The following is a 19,288-nucleotide window of genomic DNA, read 5'->3' as shown; positions in this document are numbered from 1 at the left end:
ATGCCGAACGTCCGGAGCTGACTCCCACAGCCAACGTGGCAGCCAGAACACCTCTTGCTTTTTATGAACGCCTCTGGGAACTACTTGCATTGCCACCCAGACTTTGGGGCTGCGGGCTTTCCTGGCCACCCTATCCTCAAAAGCACCTTTTTTTCACTTTTTCCCAGCACCGGCCTCCAATATGCCGAATGTCCGGACCTGACTCCCACAGCCAAGGTGGCAGCCAGAACAAGTCTTGCTTTTTATGAACGCCTCTGGGAACTACTTGCATTGCCACCCAGACTTTGGGGCTGCGGGCTTTCCTGGCCACCCTATCCTCAAAAGCACCTTTTTTTCACTTTTTCCCAGCACCGGCCTCCAATATGCCGAACGTCCTGGCCTGGCTCCCACAGCCAAGGTGGCAGCCAGAACAAGTCTTGCTTTTTATGAACGCCTCTGGGAACTACTTGCATTGCCAGCCAGACTTTGGGGCTGCGGGCTTTCCTGGCCACTCTATCTTCAAAGCACCTTTTTTTCACTTTTTCCTACCACCGGCCTCCAATATGCCGAACGTCCTGGCCTGCCTCCTACAGCCAAGGTGACAGCCAGAACAAGTCTTGCTTTTTATGAACGCCTCTGGGAACTACTTGCATTGCCACCCAGACTTTGGGGCTGCGGGCTTTCCTGGCCACTCTATCTTCAAAAGCACCTTTTTTTCACTTTTTCCCAGCACCGGCCTCCAATATGCTGAACTTCTTGGCCTGGCTCCCACAGCCAAGGTGACAGCCAGAACAACCCTTGCTTTTTATGAACGCCTCTGGGAACTACTTGCATTGCCACCCAGACTTTGGGGCTGCGGGCTTTCCTGGCCACCCTATCCTCAAAAGCACCTTTTTTTCACTTTTTCCCAGCACCGGCCTCCAATATGCTGAACGTCCTTGCCTTGTTTCCACAGCCAAGGGTGGCAGCCAGAAAAACTCTTGCTTTTTATGAACGCCTCTAGGAACTACTTGCATTGCCACCCAGACTTTGGGGCTGCGGGCTTTCCTGGCCACCCTATCCTCAAAAGCACCTTTTTTTCACTTTTTCCCAGCACCGGCCTCCAATATGCCGAACGTCCGGAGCTGACTCCCACAGCCAAGGTGGCAGCCAGAACAAGTCTTGCTTTTTATGAACGCCTCTGGGAACTACTTGCATTGCCAGCCAGACTTTGGGGCTGCGGGCTTTCCTGGCCACTCTTTCTTCAAAAGCACCTTTTTTTCACTTTTTCCCAGCACCCGCCTCCAATACGCCGATCATCCTTGCCTTATTCCCACAGCCAAGGTGGCAGCCAGAACAACTCTTGCTTTTTATGAACGCCTCTGGGAACTACTTGCATTGCCAGACAGACTTTGGGGCTGCGGGCTTTCCTGGCCACTCTCTCCTCAAAAGCACCTTTTTTTCACTTTTTCCCAGCACCCGCCTCCAATATGCTGAACGTCCTGGACTGGCTCCTACAGCCAAGGTGGCAGCCAGAACAACCCTTGCTTTTTATGAACGCCTCTGGGAACTACTTGCATTGCCAGCCAGACTTTGGGGCTGTGGGCTTTCCTGGCCACCCTATCCTCAAAAGCACCTTTTTTTCACTTTTTCCCAGCACTGGCCTCCAATATGCTGAACTTCTTGGCCTGGCTCCCACACCCAAGTTGGCAGCCAGAACAACTCTTGCTTTTTATGAACGCCTCTGGGAACTACTTGCATTGCCACCCAGACTTTGGGGCTGCGGGCTTTCCTGGCCACCCTATCCTCAAAAGCACCTTTTTTTCACTTTTTTCCCAGCACCGGCCTCCAATATGCCGAATGTCCGGACCTGACTCCCACAGCCAAGGTGGCAGCCAGAACAAGTCTTGCTTTTTATGAACGCCTCTGGGAACTACTTGCATTGCCAGACAGACTTTGGCGCTGCGGGCTTTCCTGGCCACCCTATGCTCAAAAGCACCTTTTTTTCACTTTTTCCCAGCACCGGCCTCCAATATGCTGAACTTCTTGGCCTGGCTCCCACAGCCAAGGTGACAGCCAGAACAACCCTTGCTTTTTATGAACGCCTCTGGGAACTACTTGCATTGCCACCCAGACTTTGGGGCTGCGGGCTTTCCTGGCCACTCTATCTTCAAAAGCACCTTTTTTTCACTTTTTCCCAGCACCCGCCTCCAATATGCCGATCGTCCTGGCCTGGCTCCCACAGCCAAGGGTGGCAGCCAGAACACCTCTTGCTTTTTATGAACGCCTCTGGGAACTACTTGCATTGCCAGCCAGACTTTGGGGCTGCGGGCTTTCCTGGCCACCCTATCCTCAAAAGCACCTTTTTTTCACTTTTTCCCAGCACCGGCCTCCAATATGCCGAATGTCCTTGCCTTGTTCCCACAGCCAAGGTGACAGCCAGAACAAGTCTTGCTTTTTATGAACACCTCTGGGAACTACTTGCATTGCCACCCAGACTTTGGGGCTACGGGCTTTCCTGGCTACTCTATCCTCAAAAGCACCTTTTTTTCACTTTTTCCCAGCACCGGCCTCCAATATGCCGAACGTCCGGAGTTGACTCCCACAGCCAAGGTGGCAGCCAGAACAAGTCTTGCTTTTTATGAACGCCTCTGGGAACTACTTGCATTGCCACCCAGACTTTGGGGCTGCGGGCTTTCCTGGCCACCCTATCCTCAAAAGCACCTTTATTTCACTTTTTCCCAGCACCGGCCTCCAATATGCCGAATGTCCTTGCCTTGTTCCCACAGCCAAGGTGACAGCCAGAACAAGTCTTACTTTTTATGAACACCTCTGGGAACTACTTGCATTGCCACCCAGACTTTGGGGCTACGGGCTTTCCTGGCCACTCTTTCTTCAAAAGCACCTTTTTTTCACTTTTTCCCAGCACCGGCCTCCAATATGCCGAATGTCCGGACCTGACTCCCACAGCCAAGGTGGCAGCCAGAACACCTCTTGCTTTTTATGAACGCCTCTGGGAACTACTTGCATTGCCACCCAGACTTTGGGGCTGCGGGCTTTCCTGGCCACCCTATCCTCAAAAGCACCTTTTTTTCACTTTTTCCCAGCACCGGCCTCCAATATGCCGAATGTCCGGACCTGACTCCCACAGCCAAGGTGACAGCCAGAACAACCCTTGCTTTTTATGAACGCCTCTGGGAACTACTTGCATTGCCACCCAGACTTTGGGGCTGCGGGCTTTCCTGGCCACTCTATCCTCAAAAGCACCTTTTTTTCACTTTTTCCCAGCACCGGCCTCCAATATGCTGAACGTCCTTGCCTTGTTTCCACAGCCAAGGTGGCAGCCAGAACACCTCTTGCTTTTTATGAACGCCTCTGGGAACTACTTGCATTGCCACCCAGACTTTGGGGCTGCGGGCTTTCCTGGCCACCCTATCCTCAAAAGCACCTTTTTTTCACTTTTTCCCAGCACCGGCCTGCAATATGCCGAACGTCCGGAGCTGACTCCCACACCCAAGGTGGCAGCCAGAACAAGTCTTGCTTTTTATGAACGCCTCTGGGAACTACTTGCATTGCCACCCAGACTTTGGGGCTGCGGGCTTTCCTGGCCACCCTATCCTCAAAAGCACCTTTTTTTCACTTTTTCCCAGCACCGGCCTCCAATATGCCGAATGTCCTTGCCTTGTTCCCACAGCCAAGGTGACAGCCAGAACAAGTCTTGCTTTTTATGAACACCTCTGGGAACTACTTGCATTGCCACCCAGACTTTGGGGCTACGGGCTTTCCTGGCCACTCTTTCTTCAAAAGCACCTTTTTTTCACTTTTTCCCAGCACCGGCCTCCAATATGCCGAACTTCCTGGCCTGGTTCCCACACCCAAGGTGGCAGCCAGAACAACCCTTGCTTTTTATGAACGCCTGTGGAACTACTTGCTTTGCCAGACAGACTTTGGGGCTGTGGGCCTTCCTGGCCACCCTATCCTCAAAAGCACCTTTTTTTCACTTTTTCCCAGCACCGGCCTCCAATATGCCGAACGTCCGGAGCTGACTCCCACAGCCAAGGGTGGCAGCCAGAACACCTCTTGCTTTTTATGAACGCCTCTGGGAACTACTTGCATTGCCACCAAGACTTTGGAGCTGCGGGCTTTCCTGGCCACCCTATCCTCAAAAGCACCTTTTTTTCACTTTTTCCCAGCACCGGCCTCCAATATGCCGATCATCCTTGCCTTGTTCCCACAGCCAAGGTGGCAGCCAGAACAACCCTTGCTTTTTATGAACGCCTCTGGGAACTACTTGCATTGCCAGCCAGACTTTGGGGCTGTGGGCTTTCCTGGCCACCCTATCCTCAAAAGCACCTTTTTTTCACTTTTTCCCAGCACCGGCCTCCAATATGCTGAACTTCTTGGCCTGGCTCCCACACCCAAGTTGGCAGCCAGAACAACTCTTGCTTTTTATGAACGCCTCTGGGAACTACTTGCATTGCCACCCAGACTTTGGGGCTGCGGGCTTTCCTGGCCACCCTATCCTCAAAAGCACCTTTTTTTCACTTTTTCCCAGCACCGGCCTCCAATATGCTGATCGTCCTTGCCTTGTTTCCACAGCCAAGGGTGGCAGCCAGAACAACTCTTGCTTTTTATGAACGCCTCTGGGAACTACTTGCATTGCCAGCCAGACTTTGGGGCTGCGGGCTTTCCTGGCCACTCTTTCTTCAAAAGCACCTTTTTTTCACTTTTTCCCAGCACCCGCCTTCAATATGCCGATCATCCTTCCCTTGTTCCCACAGCCAAGGTGGCAGCCAGAACAACTCTTGCTTTTTATGAACGCCTCTGGGAACTACTTGCATTGCCACCCAGACTTTGGGGCTGCGGGCTTTCCTGGCCACCCTATCCTCAAAAGCACCTTTTTTTCACTTTTTCCCAGCACCGGCCTCCAATATGCCGAACGTCCTGGCCTGGCTCCCACAGCCAAGGTGGCAGCCAGAACACCTCTTGCTTTTTATGAACGCCTCTGGGAACTACTTGCATTGCCACCCAGACTTTGGGGCTGCGGGCTTTCCTGGCCACCCTATCCTCAAAAGCACCTTTTTTTCACTTTTTTCCCAGCACCGGCCTCCAATATGCCGAATGTCCGGACCTGACTCCCACAGCCAAGGTGGCAGCCAGAACAAGTCTTGCTTTTTATGAACGCCTCTGGGAACTACTTGCATTGCCAGACAGACTTTGGGGCTGCGGGCTTTCCTGGCCACTCTATCTTCAAAAGCACCTTTTTTTCACTTTTTCCCAGCACCGGCCTCCAATATGCCGATCGTCCTGGCCTGGCTCCCACAGCCAAGGTGGCAGCCAGAACACCTCTTGCTTTTTATGAACGCCTCTGGGAACTACTTGCATTGCCACCCAGACTTTGGGGCTGCGGGCTTTCCTGGCCACCCTATCCTCAAAAGCACCTTTTTTTCACTTTTTCCCAGCACCGGCCTCCAATATGCTGAACTTCCTGGCCTGGCTCCCACAGCCAAGTTGGCAGCCAGAACAACTCTTGCTTTTTATGAACGCCTCTGGGAACTACTTGCTTTGCCACCCAGACTTTGGGGCTGTGGGCTTTCCTGGCCACCCTATCCTCTAAAGACCTTTTTTTCACTTTTTCCCAGCACCGGCCTCCAATATGCCGAACGTCCGGAGCTGACTCCCACAGCCAAGGTGGCAGCCAGAACAAGTCTTGCTTTTTATGAACGCCTCTGGGAACTACTTGCATTGCCACCCTGACTTTGGGGCTGCGGGCTTTCCTGGCCACCCTATCCTCAAAAGCACCTTTTTTTCACTTTTTCCCAGCACCGGCCTCCAATATGCCGAATGTCCTTGCCTTGTTCCCACAGCCAAGGTGACAGCCAGAACAAGTCTTGCTTTTTATGAACACCTCTGGGAACTACTTGCATTGCCACCCAGACTTTGGGGCTGTGGGCTTTCCTGGCCACCCTATCCTCAAAAGCACCTTTTTTTCACTTTTTCCCAGCACCGGCCTCCAATATGCCGAACGTCCGGACCTGACTCCCACAGCCAAGGTGGCAGCCAGAACAAGTCTTGCTTTTTATGAACGCCTCTGGGAACTACTTGCATTGCCAGAGAGACTTTGGGGCTGCGGGCTTTCCTGGCCACCCTATCCTCAAAAGCACCTTTTTTTCACTTTTTCCCAGCACCGGCCTCCAATATGCCGAATGTCCGGACCTGACTCCCACAGCCAAGGTGACAGCCAGAACAACCCTTGCTTTTTATGAACGCCTCTGGGAACTACTTGCATTGCCACCCAGACTTTGGGGCTGCGGGCTTTCCTGGCCACTCTATCCTCCAAAGCACCTTTTTTTCACTTTTTCCCAGCACCGGCCTCCAATATGCTGAACGTCCTTGCCTTGTTTCCACAGCCAAGGTGGCAGCCAGAACACCTCTTGCTTTTTATGAACGCCTCTGGGAACTACTTGCATTGCCAGCCAGACTTTGGGGCTGCGGGCTTTCCTGGCCACCCTATCCTCAAAAGCACCTTTTTTTCACTTTTTCCCAGCACCGGCCTCCAATATGCCGAATGTCCTTGCCTTGTTCCCACAGCCAAGGTGACAGCCAGAACAAGTCTTACTTTTTATGAACACCTCTGGGAACTACTTGCATTGCCACCCAGACTTTGGGGCTACGAGCTTTCCTGGCCACTCTTTCTTCAAAAGCACCTTTTTTTCACTTTTTCCCAGCACCGGCCTCCAATATGCCGAATGTCCGGACCTGACTCCCACAGCCAAGGTGGCAGCCAGAACACCTCTTGCTTTTTATGAACGCCTCTGGGAACTACTTGCATTGCCACCCAGACTTTGGGGCTGCGGGCTTTCCTGGCCACCCTATCCTCAAAAGCACCTTTTTTTCACTTTTTCCCAGCACCGGCCTCCAATATGCCGAATGTCCGGACCTGACTCCCACAGCCAAGGTGACAGCCAGAACAACCCTTGCTTTTTATGAACGCCTCTGGGAACTACTTGCATTGCCACCCAGACTTTGGGGCTGCGGGCTTTCCTGGCCACTCTATCCTCCAAAGCACCTTTTTTTCACTTTTTCCCAGCACCGGCCTCCAATATGCTGAACGTCCTTGCCTTGTTTCCACAGCCAAGGTGGCAGCCAGAACACCTCTTGCTTTTTATGAACGCCTCTGGGAACTACTTGCATTGCCAGCCAGACTTTGGGGCTGCGGGCTTTCCTGGCCACCCTATCCTCAAAAGCACCTTTTTTTCACTTTTTCCCAGCACCGGCCTCCAATATGCCGAACGTCCGGAGCTGACTCCCACAGCCAAGGTGGCAGCCAGAACAAGTCTTGCTTTTTATGAACGCCTCTGGGAACTACTTGCATTGCCACCCAGACTTTGGGGCTGCGGGCTTTCCTGGCCACCCTATCCTCAAAAGCACCTTTTTTTCACTTTTTCCCAGCACCGGCCTCCAATATGCCGAACGTCCTGGCCTGGCTCCCACAGCCAAGGTGGCAGCCAGAACACCTCTCGCTTTTTATGAACGCCTCTGGGAACTACTTGCATTGCCACCCAGACTTTGGGGCTGCGGGCTTTCCTGGCCACCCTATCCTCAAAAGCACCTTTTTTTCACTTTTTCCCAGCACCTGCCTCCAATATGCCGAATGTCCGGACCTGACTCCCACAGCCAAGGTGGCAGCCAGAACACCTCTTGCTTTTTATGAACGCCTCTGGGAACTACTTGCATTGCCACCAAGACTTTGGAGCTGCGGGCTTTCCTGGCCACCCTATCCTCAAAAGCACCTTTATTTCACTTTTTCCCAGCACCGGCCTCCAATATGCCGATCATCCTTGCCTTGTTCCCACAGCCAAGGTGGCAGCCAGAACAACTCTTGCTTTTTATGAACGCCTCTGGGAACTACTTGCATTGCCACCCAGACTTTGGGGCTGCGGGCTTTCCTGGCCACTCTATCCTCAAAAGCACCTTTTTTTCACTTTTTCCCAGCACCTGCCTCCAATATGCTGAACGTCCTGGCCTGGCTCCTACAGCCAAGGTGGCAGCCAGAACAACCCTTGCTTTTTATGAACGCCTCTGGGAACTACTTGCATTGCCAGCCAGACTTTGGGGCTGTGGGCTTTCCTGGCCACCCTATCCTCAAAAGCACCTTTTTTTCACTTTTTCCCAGCACCGGCCTCCAATATGCTGAACTTCTTGGCCTGGCTCCCACACCCAAGTTGGCAGCCAGAACAACTCTTGCTTTTTATGAACGCCTCTGGGAACTACTTGCATTGCCACCCAGACTTTGGGGCTGCGGGCTTTCCTGGCCACCCTATCCTCAAAAGCACCTTTTTTTCACTTTTTCCCAGCACCTGCCTCCAATATGCTGAACGTCCTGGCCTGGCTCCTACAGCCAAGGTGGCAGCCAGAACAACCCTTGCTTTTTATGAACGCCTCTGGGAACTACTTGCATTGCCAGCCAGACTTTGGGGCTGCGGGCTTTCCTGGCCACTCTTTCTTCAAAAGCACCTTTTTTTCACTTTTTCCCAGCACCCGCCTCCAATATGCCGATCATCCTTCCCTTGTTCCCACAGCCAAGGTGGCAGCCAGAACAACTCTTGCTTTTTATGAACGCCTCTGGGAACTACTTGCATTGCCACCCAGACTTTGGGGCTGCGGGCTTTCCTGGCCACCCTATCCTCAAAAGCACCTTTTTTTCACTTTTTCCCAGCACCGGCCTCCAATATGCCGAACGTCCTGGCCTGGCTCCCACAGCCAAGGTGGCAGCCAGAACACCTCTTGCTTTTTATGAACGCCTCTGGGAACTACTTGCATTGCCACCCAGACTTTGGGGCTGCGGGCTTTCCTGGCCACCCTATCCTCAAAAGCACCTTTTTTTCACTTTTTTCCCAGCACCGGCCTCCAATATGCCGAATGTCCGGACCTGACTCCCACAGCCAAGGTGGCAGCCAGAACAAGTCTTGCTTTTTATGAACGCCTCTGGGAACTACTTGCATTGCCAGACAGACTTTGGGGCTGCGGGCTTTCCTGGCCACTCTATCTTCAAAAGCACCTTTTTTTCACTTTTTCCCAGCACCGGCCTCCAATATGCCGATCGTCCTGGCCTGGCTCCCACAGCCAAGGTGGCAGCCAGAACACCTCTTGCTTTTTATGAACGCCTCTGGGAACTACTTGCATTGCCACCCAGACTTTGGGGCTGCGGGCTTTCCTGGCCACCCTATCCTCAAAAGCACCTTTTTTTCACTTTTTCCCAGCACCGGCCTCCAATATGCTGAACTTCCTGGCCTGGCTCCCACAGCCAAGTTGGCAGCCAGAACAACTCTTGCTTTTTATGAACGCCTCTGGGAACTACTTGCTTTGCCACCCAGACTTTGGGGCTGTGGGCTTTCCTGGCCACCCTATCCTCTAAAGACCTTTTTTTCACTTTTTCCCAGCACCGGCCTCCAATATGCCGAACGTCCGGAGCTGACTCCCACAGCCAAGGTGGCAGCCAGAACAAGTCTTGCTTTTTATGAACGCCTCTGGGAACTACTTGCATTGCCACCCTGACTTTGGGGCTGCGGGCTTTCCTGGCCACCCTATCCTCAAAAGCACCTTTTTTTCACTTTTTCCCAGCACCGGCCTCCAATATGCCGAATGTCCTTGCCTTGTTCCCACAGCCAAGGTGACAGCCAGAACAAGTCTTGCTTTTTATGAACACCTCTGGGAACTACTTGCATTGCCACCCAGACTTTGGGGCTGTGGGCTTTCCTGGCCACCCTATCCTCAAAAGCACCTTTTTTTCACTTTTTCCCAGCACCGGCCTCCAATATGCCGAACGTCCGGACCTGACTCCCACAGCCAAGGTGGCAGCCAGAACAAGTCTTGCTTTTTATGAACGCCTCTGGGAACTACTTGCATTGCCAGAGAGACTTTGGGGCTGCGGGCTTTCCTGGCCACCCTATCCTCAAAAGCACCTTTTTTTCACTTTTTCCCAGCACCGGCCTCCAATATGCCGAATGTCCGGACCTGACTCCCACAGCCAAGGTGACAGCCAGAACAACCCTTGCTTTTTATGAACGCCTCTGGGAACTACTTGCATTGCCACCCAGACTTTGGGGCTGCGGGCTTTCCTGGCCACTCTATCCTCAAAAGCACCTTTTTTTCACTTTTTCCCAGCACCGGCCTCCAATATGCTGAACGTCCTTGCCTTGTTTCCACAGCCAAGGTGGCAGCCAGAACACCTCTTGCTTTTTATGAACGCCTCTGGGAACTACTTGCATTGCCAGCCAGACTTTGGGGCTGCGGGCTTTCCTGGCCACCCTATCCTCAAAAGCACCTTTTTTTCACTTTTTCCCAGCACCGGCCTCCAATATGCCGAATGTCCTTGCCTTGTTCCCACAGCCAAGGTGACAGCCAGAACAAGTCTTACTTTTTATGAACACCTCTGGGAACTACTTGCATTGCCACCCAGACTTTGGGGCTACCAGCTTTCCTGGCCACTCTTTCTTCAAAAGCACCTTTTTTTCACTTTTTCCCAGCACCGGCCTCCAATATGCCGAATGTCCGGACCTGACTCCCACAGCCAAGGTGGCAGCCAGAACACCTCTTGCTTTTTATGAACGCCTCTGGGAACTACTTGCATTGCCACCCAGACTTTGGGGCTGCGGGCTTTCCTGGCCACCCTATCCTCAAAAGCACCTTTTTTTCACTTTTTCCCAGCACCGGCCTCCAATATGCCGAATGTCCGGACCTGACTCCCACAGCCAAGGTGACAGCCAGAACAACCCTTGCTTTTTATGAACGCCTCTGGGAACTACTTGCATTGCCACCCAGACTTTGGGGCTGCGGGCTTTCCTGGCCACTCTATCCTCCAAAGCACCTTTTTTTCACTTTTTCCCAGCACCGGCCTCCAATATGCTGAACGTCCTTGCCTTGTTTCCACAGCCAAGGTGGCAGCCAGAACACCTCTTGCTTTTTATGAACGCCTCTGGGAACTACTTGCATTGCCAGCCAGACTTTGGGGCTGCGGGCTTTCCTGGCCACCCTATCCTCAAAAGCACCTTTTTTTCACTTTTTCCCAGCACCGGCCTCCAATATGCCGAACGTCCGGAGCTGACTCCCACAGCCAAGGTGGCAGCCAGAACAAGTCTTGCTTTTTATGAACGCCTCTGGGAACTACTTGCATTGCCACCCAGACTTTGGGGCTGCGGGCTTTCCTGGCCACCCTATCCTCAAAAGCACCTTTTTTTCACTTTTTCCCAGCACCGGCCTCCAATATGCCGAACGTCGTGGCCTGGCTCCCACAGCCAAGGTGGCAGCCGGAACACCTCTCGCTTTTTATGAACGCCTCTGGGAACTACTTGCATTGCCACCCAGACTTTGGGGCTGCGGGCTTTCCTGGCCACCCTATCCTCAAAAGCACCTTTTTTTCACTTTTTCCCAGCACCTGCCTCCAATATGCCGAATGTCCGGACCTGACTCCCACAGCCAAGGTGGCAGCCAGAACACCTCTTGCTTTTTATGAACGCCTCTGGGAACTACTTGCATTGCCACCAAGACTTTGGAGCTGCGGGCTTTCCTGGCCACCCTATCCTCAAAAGCACCTTTTTTTCACTTTTTCCCAGCACCGGCCTCCAATATGCTGAACGTCCTGGCCTGGCTCCTACAGCCAAGGTGGCAGCCAGAACAACCCTTGCTTTTTATGAACGCCTCTGGGAACTACTTGCATTGCCAGCCAGACTTTGGGGCTGTGGGCTTTCCTGGCCACCCTATCCTCAAAAGCACCTTTTTTTCACTTTTTCCCAGCACCGGCCTCCAATATGCTGAACTTCTTGGCCTGGCTCCCACACCCAAGTTGGCAGCCAGAACAACTCTTGCTTTTTATGAACGCCTCTGGGAACTACTTGCATTGCCACCCAGACTTTGGGGCTGCGGGCTTTCCTGGCCACCCTATCCTCAAAAGCACCTTTTTTTCACTTTTTCCCAGCACCGGCCTCCAATATGCCGAACGTCCTGGCCTGGCTCCCACAGCCAAAGTGACAGCCAGAACAAGTCTTGCTTTTTATGAACGCCTCTGGGAACTACTTGCATTGCCACCCAGACTTTGGGGCTGCGGGCTTTCCTGGCCACTCTTTCTTCAAAAGCACCTTTTTTTCACTTTTTCCCAGCACCGGCCTCCAATATGCCGAATGTCCTTGCCTTGTTCCCACAGCCAAGGTGGCAGCCAGAACAACTCTTGCTTTTTATGAACGCCTCTGGGAACTACTTGCATTGCCACCCAGACTTTGGGGCTGCGGGCTTTCCTGGCCACTCTATCCTCAAAAGCACCTTTTTTTCACTTTTTCCCAGCACCTGCCTCCAATATGCTGAACGTCCTGGCCTGGCTCCTACAGCCAAGGTGGCAGCCGGAACAACCCTTGCTTTTTATGAACGCCTCTGGGAACTACTTGCATTGCCAGACAGACTTTGGGGCTGCGGGCTTTCCTGGCCACCCTATCCTCAAAAGCACCTTTTTTTCACTTTTTCCCAGCACCGGCCTCCAATATGCCGAACGTCCTGGCCTGGCTCCCACAGCCAAGGTGACAGCCAGAACAAGTCTTGCTTTTTATGAACGCCTCTGGGAACTACTTGCATTGCCACCCAGACTTTGGGGCTGTGGGCTTTCCTGGCCACTCTTTCTTCAAAAGCACCATTTTTTCACTTTTTCCCAGCACCGGCCTCCAATATGACGAATGTCCTTGCCTTGTTCCCACAGCCAAGGTGGCAGCCAGAACAACTCTTGCTTTTTATGAACGCCTCTGGGAACTACTTGCATTGCCACCCAGACTTTGGGGCTGCGGGCTTTCCTGGCCACTCTATCCTCAAAAGCACCTTTTTTTCACTTTTTCCCAGCACCTGCCTCCAATATGCTGAACGTCCTGGCCTGGCTCCTACAGCCAAGGTGGCAGCCGGAACAACCCTTGCTTTTTATGAACGCCTCTGGGAACTACTTGCATTGCCACCCAGACTTTGGGGCTGCGGGCTTTCCTGGCCACTCTATCCTCCAAAGCACCTTTCTTTCACTTTTTCCCAGCACCGGCCTCCAATATGCCGAATGTCCGGACCTGACTCCCACAGCCAAGGTGGCAGCCAGAACAACTCTTGCTTTTTATGAACGCCTCTGGGAACTACTTGCATTGCCACCCAGACTTTGGGGCTGCGGGCTTTCCTGGCCACCCTATCCTCAAAAGCACCTTTTTTTCACTTTTTCCCAGCACCGGCCTCCAATATGCCGAACTTCCTGGCCTGGTTCCCACACCCAAGGTGGCAGCCAGAACAACCCTTGCTTTTTATGAACGCCTGTGGAAGTACTTGCTTTGCCAGACAGACTTTGGGGCTGTGGGCTTTCCTGGCCACCCTATCCTCAAAAGCACCTTTTTTTCACTTTTTCCCAGCACCGGCCTCCAATATGCCGAACGTCCGGAGCTGACTCCCACAGCCAAGGGTGGCAGCCAGAACACCTCTTGCTTTTTATGAACGCCTCTGGGAACTACTTGCATTGCCACCCAGACTTTGGAGCTGCGGGCTTTCCTGGCCACCCTATCCTCAAAAGCACCTTTTTTTCACTTTTTCCCAGCACCGGCCTCCAATATGCCGATCATCCTTGCCTTGTTCCCACAGCCAAGGTGGCAGCCAGAACAACTCTTGCTTTTTATGAACGCCTCTGGGAACTACTTGCTTTGCCACCCAGACTTTGGGGCTGCGGGCTTTCCTGGCCACTCTTTCTTCAAAAGCACCTTTTTTTCACTTTTTCCCAGCACCCGCCTCCAATATGCTGAACGTCCTGGCCTGGCTCCCACACCCAAGTTGGCAGCCAGAACAACTCTTGCTTTTTATGAACGCCTCTGGGAACTACTTGCATTGCCACCCAGACTTTGGGGCTGCGGGCTTTCCTGGCCACCCTATCCTCAAAAGCACCTTTTTTTCACTTTTTCCCAGCACTGGCCTCCAATATGCTGAACGTCCTGGCCTGGCTCCTACAGCCAAGGTGGCAGCCAGAACAACCCTTGCTTTTTATGAACGCCTCTGGGAACTACTTGCATTGCCAGACAGACTTTGGGGCTGCGGGCTTTCCTGGCCACCCTATCCTCAAAAGCACCTTTTTTTCACTTTTTCCCAGCACCGGCCTCCAATATGCCGAACGTCCTGGCCTGGCTCCCACAGCCAAGGTGGCAGCCAGAACAAGTCTTGCTTTTTATGAACGCCTCTGGGAACTACTTGCATTGCCAGCCAGACTTTGAGGCTGCGGGCTTTCCTGGCCACTCTATCCTCAAAAGCACCTTTTTTTCACTTTTTCCCAGCACCGGCCTCCAATATGCCGAATGTCCTTGCCTTGTTCCCACAGCCAAGGTGGCAGCCAGAACAACCCTTGCTTTTTATGAACGCCTCTGGGAACTACTTGCATTGCCACCCAGACTTTGGGGCTGCGGGCTTTCCTGGCCACTCTATCTTCAAAGCACCTTTTTTTCACTTTTTCCTACCACCGGCCTCCAATATGCCGAACGTCCTGGCCTGCCTCCTACAGCCAAGGTGACAGCCAGAACAAGTCTTGCTTTTTATGAACGCCTCTGGGAACTACTTGCATTGCCACCCAGACTTTGGGGCTGCGGGCTTTCCTGGCCACCCTATCCTCAAAAGCACCTTTTTTTCACTTTTTCCCAGCACCGGCCTCCAATATGCTGAACGTCCTTGCCTTGTTTCCACAGCCAAGGGTGGCAGCCAGAACAACTCTTGCTTTTTATGAACGCCTCTGGGAACTACTTGCATTGCCACCCAGACCTTGGGGCTGCGGGCTTTCCTGGCCACTCTATCCTCAAAAGCACCTTTTTTTTCACTTTTTCCCAGCACCGGCCTCCAATATGCTGAACGTCCGGACCTGACTCCCACAGCCAAGGTGGCAGCCAGAACAAGTCTTGCTTTTTATGAACGCCTCTGGGAACTACTTGCATTGCCACCCAGACTTTGGGGCTGCGGGCTTTCCTGGCCACCCTATCCTCAAAAGCACCTTTTTTTCACTTTTTCCCAGCACCGGCCTCCAATATGCCGAATGTCCTGCCCTTGTTCCCACAGCCAAGGTGGCAGCCAGAACAAGTCTTGCTTTTTATGAAAGCCTCTGGGAACTACTTGCATTGCCACCCAGACTTTGGGGCTGCGGGCTTTCCTGGCCACTCTCTCCTCAAAAGCACCTTTTTTTCACTTTTTCCCAGCACCGGCCTCCAATATGCCGAACGTCCTGGCCTGGCTCCCACAGCCAAGGTGGCAGCTAGAACAACCCTTGCTTTTTATGAACGCCTCTGGGAACTACTTGCATTGCCAGACAGACTTTGGGGCTGCGGGCTTTCCTGGCCACCCTATCCTCAAATGCACCTTTTTTTCACTTTTTCCCAGCACCGGCCTCCAATATGCTGAACTTCTTGGCCTGGCTCCCACAGCCAAGGTGACAGCCAGAACAACCCTCGCTTTTTATGAATGCCTCTGGGAACTACTTGCATTGCCTCCCAGACTTTGGGGCTGCGGGCTTTCCTGGCCACTCTATCCTCAAAAGCACCTTTTTTTCACTTTTTCCCAGCACCGGCCTCCAATATGCCGAACATCCTGGCCGTGTTCCCACAGCCAAGGTGGCAGCCAGAACAACCCTTGCTTTTTATGAACGCCTCTGGGAACTACTTGCATTGCCACCCAGACTTTGGGGCTGCGGGCTTTCCTGGCCACTCTATCTTCAAAGCACCTTTTTTTCACTTTTTCCTACCACCGGCCTCCAATATGCCGAATGTCCTTGCCTTGTTCCCACAGCCAAGGTGACAGCCAGAACAAGTCTTGCTTTTTATGAACACCTCTGGGAACTACTTGCATTGCCAGCCAGACTTTGGGGCTGCGGGCTTTCCTGGCCACCCTATCCTCAAAAGCACCTTTTTATCACTTTTTCCCAGCACCGGCCTCCAATATGCCGAACGTCCTGGCCTGGCTCCCACAGCCAAGGTGGCAGCCAGAACAACCCTTGCTTTTTATGAACGCCTCTGGGAACTACTTGCATTGCCACCCTGACTTTGGGGCTGTGGGCTTTCCTGGCCACCCTATTCCCAAAAGCACCTTTTTTTCACTTTTTCCCAGCACCGGCCTCCAATATGCCGAATGTCCGGACCTGACTCCCACAGCCAAGGTGGCAGCCAGAACAAGTCTTGCTTTTTATGAACGCCTCTGGGAACTACTTGCATTGCCACCCAGACTTTGGGGCTGCGGGCTTTCCTGGCCACCCTATCCTCAAAAGCACCTTTTTTTCACTTTTTCCCAGCACCGGCCTCCAATATGCCGTATGTCCTGCCCTTGTTCCCACAGCCAAGGTGGCAGCCAGAACAACCCTTGCTTTTTATGAAAGCCTCTGGGAACTACTTGCATTGCCACCCAGACTTTGGGGCTGCGGGCTTTCCTGGCCACTCTCTCCTCAAAAGCACCTTTTTTTCACTTTTTCCCAGCACCGGCCTCCAATATGCCGAACGTCCTGGCCTGGCTCCCACAGCCAAGGTGGCAGCTAGAACAACCCTTGCTTTTTATGAACGCCTCTGGGAACTACTTGCATTGCCACCCAGACTTTGGGGCTGCGGGCTTTCCTGGCCACCCTATCCTCAAATGCACCTTTTTTTCACTTTTTCCCAGCACCGGCCTCCAATATGCTGAACTTCTTGGCCTGGCTCCCACAGCCAAGGTGACAGCCAGAACAACCCTTGCTTTTTATGAATGCCTCTGGGAACTACTTGCATTGCCAGCCAGACTTTGGGGCTGCGGGCTTTCCTGGCCACCCTATCCTCAAAAGCACCTTTTTATCACTTTTTCCCAGCACCGGCCTCCAATATGCCGAACGTCCTGGCCTGGCTCCCACAGCCAAGGTGGCAGCCAGAACAACCCTTGCTTTTTATGAACGCCTCTGGGAACTACTTGCATTGCCACCCTGACTTTGGGGCTGTGGGCTTTCCTGGCCACCCTATTCCCAAAAGCACCTTTTTTTCACTTTTTCCCAGCACCGGCCTCCAATATGCCGAATGTCCGGACCTGACTCCCACAGCCAAGGTGGCAGCCAGAACAAGTCTTGCTTTTTATGAACGCCTCTGGGAACTACTTGCATTGCCACCCAGACTTTGGGGCTGCGGGCTTTCCTGGCCACCCTATCCTCAAAAGCACCTTTTTTTCACTTTTTCCCAGCACCGGCCTCCAATATGCCGAATGTCCTGCCCTTGTTCCCACAGCCAAGGTGGCAGCCAGAACAACCCTTGCTTTTTATGAAAGCCTCTGGGAACTACTTGCATTGCCACCCAGACTTTGGGGCTGCGGGCTTTCCTGGCCACTCTCTCCTCAAAAGCACCTTTTTTTCACTTTTTCCCAGCACCGGCCTCCAATATGCCGAACGTCCTGGCCTGGCTCCCACAGCCAAGGTGGCAGCTAGAACAACCCTTGCTTTTTATGAACGCCTCTGGGAACTACTTGCATTGCCAGACAGACTTTGGGGCTGCGGGCTTTCCTGGCCACCCTATCCTCAAATGCACCTTTTTTTCACTTTTTCCCAGCACCGGCCTCCAATATGCTGAACTTCTTGGCCTGGCTCCCACAGCCAAGGTGACAGCCAGAACAACCCTTGCTTTTTATGAATGCCTCTGGGAACTACTTGCATTGCCACCCAGACTTTGGGGCTGCGGGCTTTCCTGGCCACTCTATCCTCAAAAGCACCTTTTTTTCACTTTTTCCCAGCACCGGCCTCCAATATGCCGAACATCCTGGCCGTGTTCCCACAGCCAAGGTGGCAGCCAGAACAACTCTTGCTTTTTATGAACGCCTCTTGGAACTACTTGCATTGCCAGACAGACTTTGAGGCTGCGGGCTTTCCTGGCCACTCTATCCTCAAAAGAACCTTTTTTTCACTTTTTCCCAGCACCGGCCTCCAAAAATTTCACTGATTTCACTGAATTTCACTGATTTTTTTTTGGAGTTGGAAGGGACCATATATATCATCTATTCCAACTCTCCTCATGAAGCAGGATTGCTTAGAGAATGTTACTCAGATGCCGAGTATGCTCCGAGAAGGCTACTCAAAATACCGACCGTCAGGAGCTGACTCTTGCACCCAAGGTCGCAGCCAGACCAAGTCTTGATTTTATGAATGCCTCTGGGACCTACTTGCATTGCCACCCAGACTTGGGGGCTGCGGGCTTTCCTGGCAACTCTATCCTCAAAAGCATCTTTTTTTCACTTTTTCCCAGCACCGGCCTCCAATATGCCGAACATCCTGGCCTTGTTCCCACACCCAAGTTGGCAGCCATAACAACTCCAGCTTTCTTTCAAGGTCTCTGGGAACTACTTGCATTGCCACCCAGACTTTGGGGCTGCGGGCTTTCCTGGCCACTCTGTCCTCAAAAGCACCTTTTTTTCACTTTTTCCCAGCACCGGCCTCCAATATGCCGAACTTCCTGGCCTGGCTCCCACACCCAAGTTGGCAGCCAGAACACCTCTTGCTTTTTATGAACGCCTCTGGGAACTATTTGCTTTGCCAGACAGACTTTGGGGCTGTGGGCTTTCCTGGCCACCCTATCCTCAAAAGCACCTTTTTTTCACTTTTTCCCAGCACCTGCCTCCAATATGCCGAACGTCCTGGCCTGGCTCCTACAGCCAAGGTGGCAGCCAGAACAACACTTGCTTTTTATGAACGCCTCTGGGAACTACTTGCATTGCCACCCAGACTTTGGGGCTGCGGGCTTTCCTGGCCACCCTATCCTCAAAAGCACCTTTTTTTCACTTTTTCCCAGCACCGGCCTCCAATATGCTGAACTTCCTTACCTTGTTTCCACAGCCAAGGGTGGCAGCCAGAACAACTCTTGCTTTTTATGAACGCCTCTGGGAACTACTTGCATTGCCACCCAGACTTTGCGGCTGCGGGCTTTCCTGGCCACCCTATCCTCAAAAGCACCTTTTTTTTCACTTTTTCCCAGCACCGGCCTCCAATATGCCGAACGTCCGGAGCTGACTCCCACAGCCAACGTGGCAGCCAGAACACCTCTTGCTTTTTATGAACGCCTCTGGGAACTACTTGCATTGCCACCCAGACTTTGGGGCTGCGGGCTTTCCTGGCCACCCTATCCTCAAAAGCACCTTTTTTTCACTTTTTCCCAGCACCGGCCTCCAATATGCCTAATGTCCGGACCTGACTCCCACAGCCAAGGTGGCAGCCAGAACAAGTCTTGCTTTTTATGAACGCCTCTGGGAACTACTTGCATTGCCACCCAGACTTTGGGGCTGCGGGCTTTCCTGGCCACCC

The sequence above is a fragment of the Numenius arquata genome, chromosome 2 (genome assembly GCF_964106895.1).
Source record: "Numenius arquata chromosome 2, bNumArq3.hap1.1, whole genome shotgun sequence".
NCBI lineage: Eukaryota > Metazoa > Chordata > Aves > Charadriiformes > Scolopacidae > Numenius > Numenius arquata.
The sequence above is the reverse complement of the archived record's forward strand: the minus strand, read 5'-3'. Positions refer to the sequence as shown.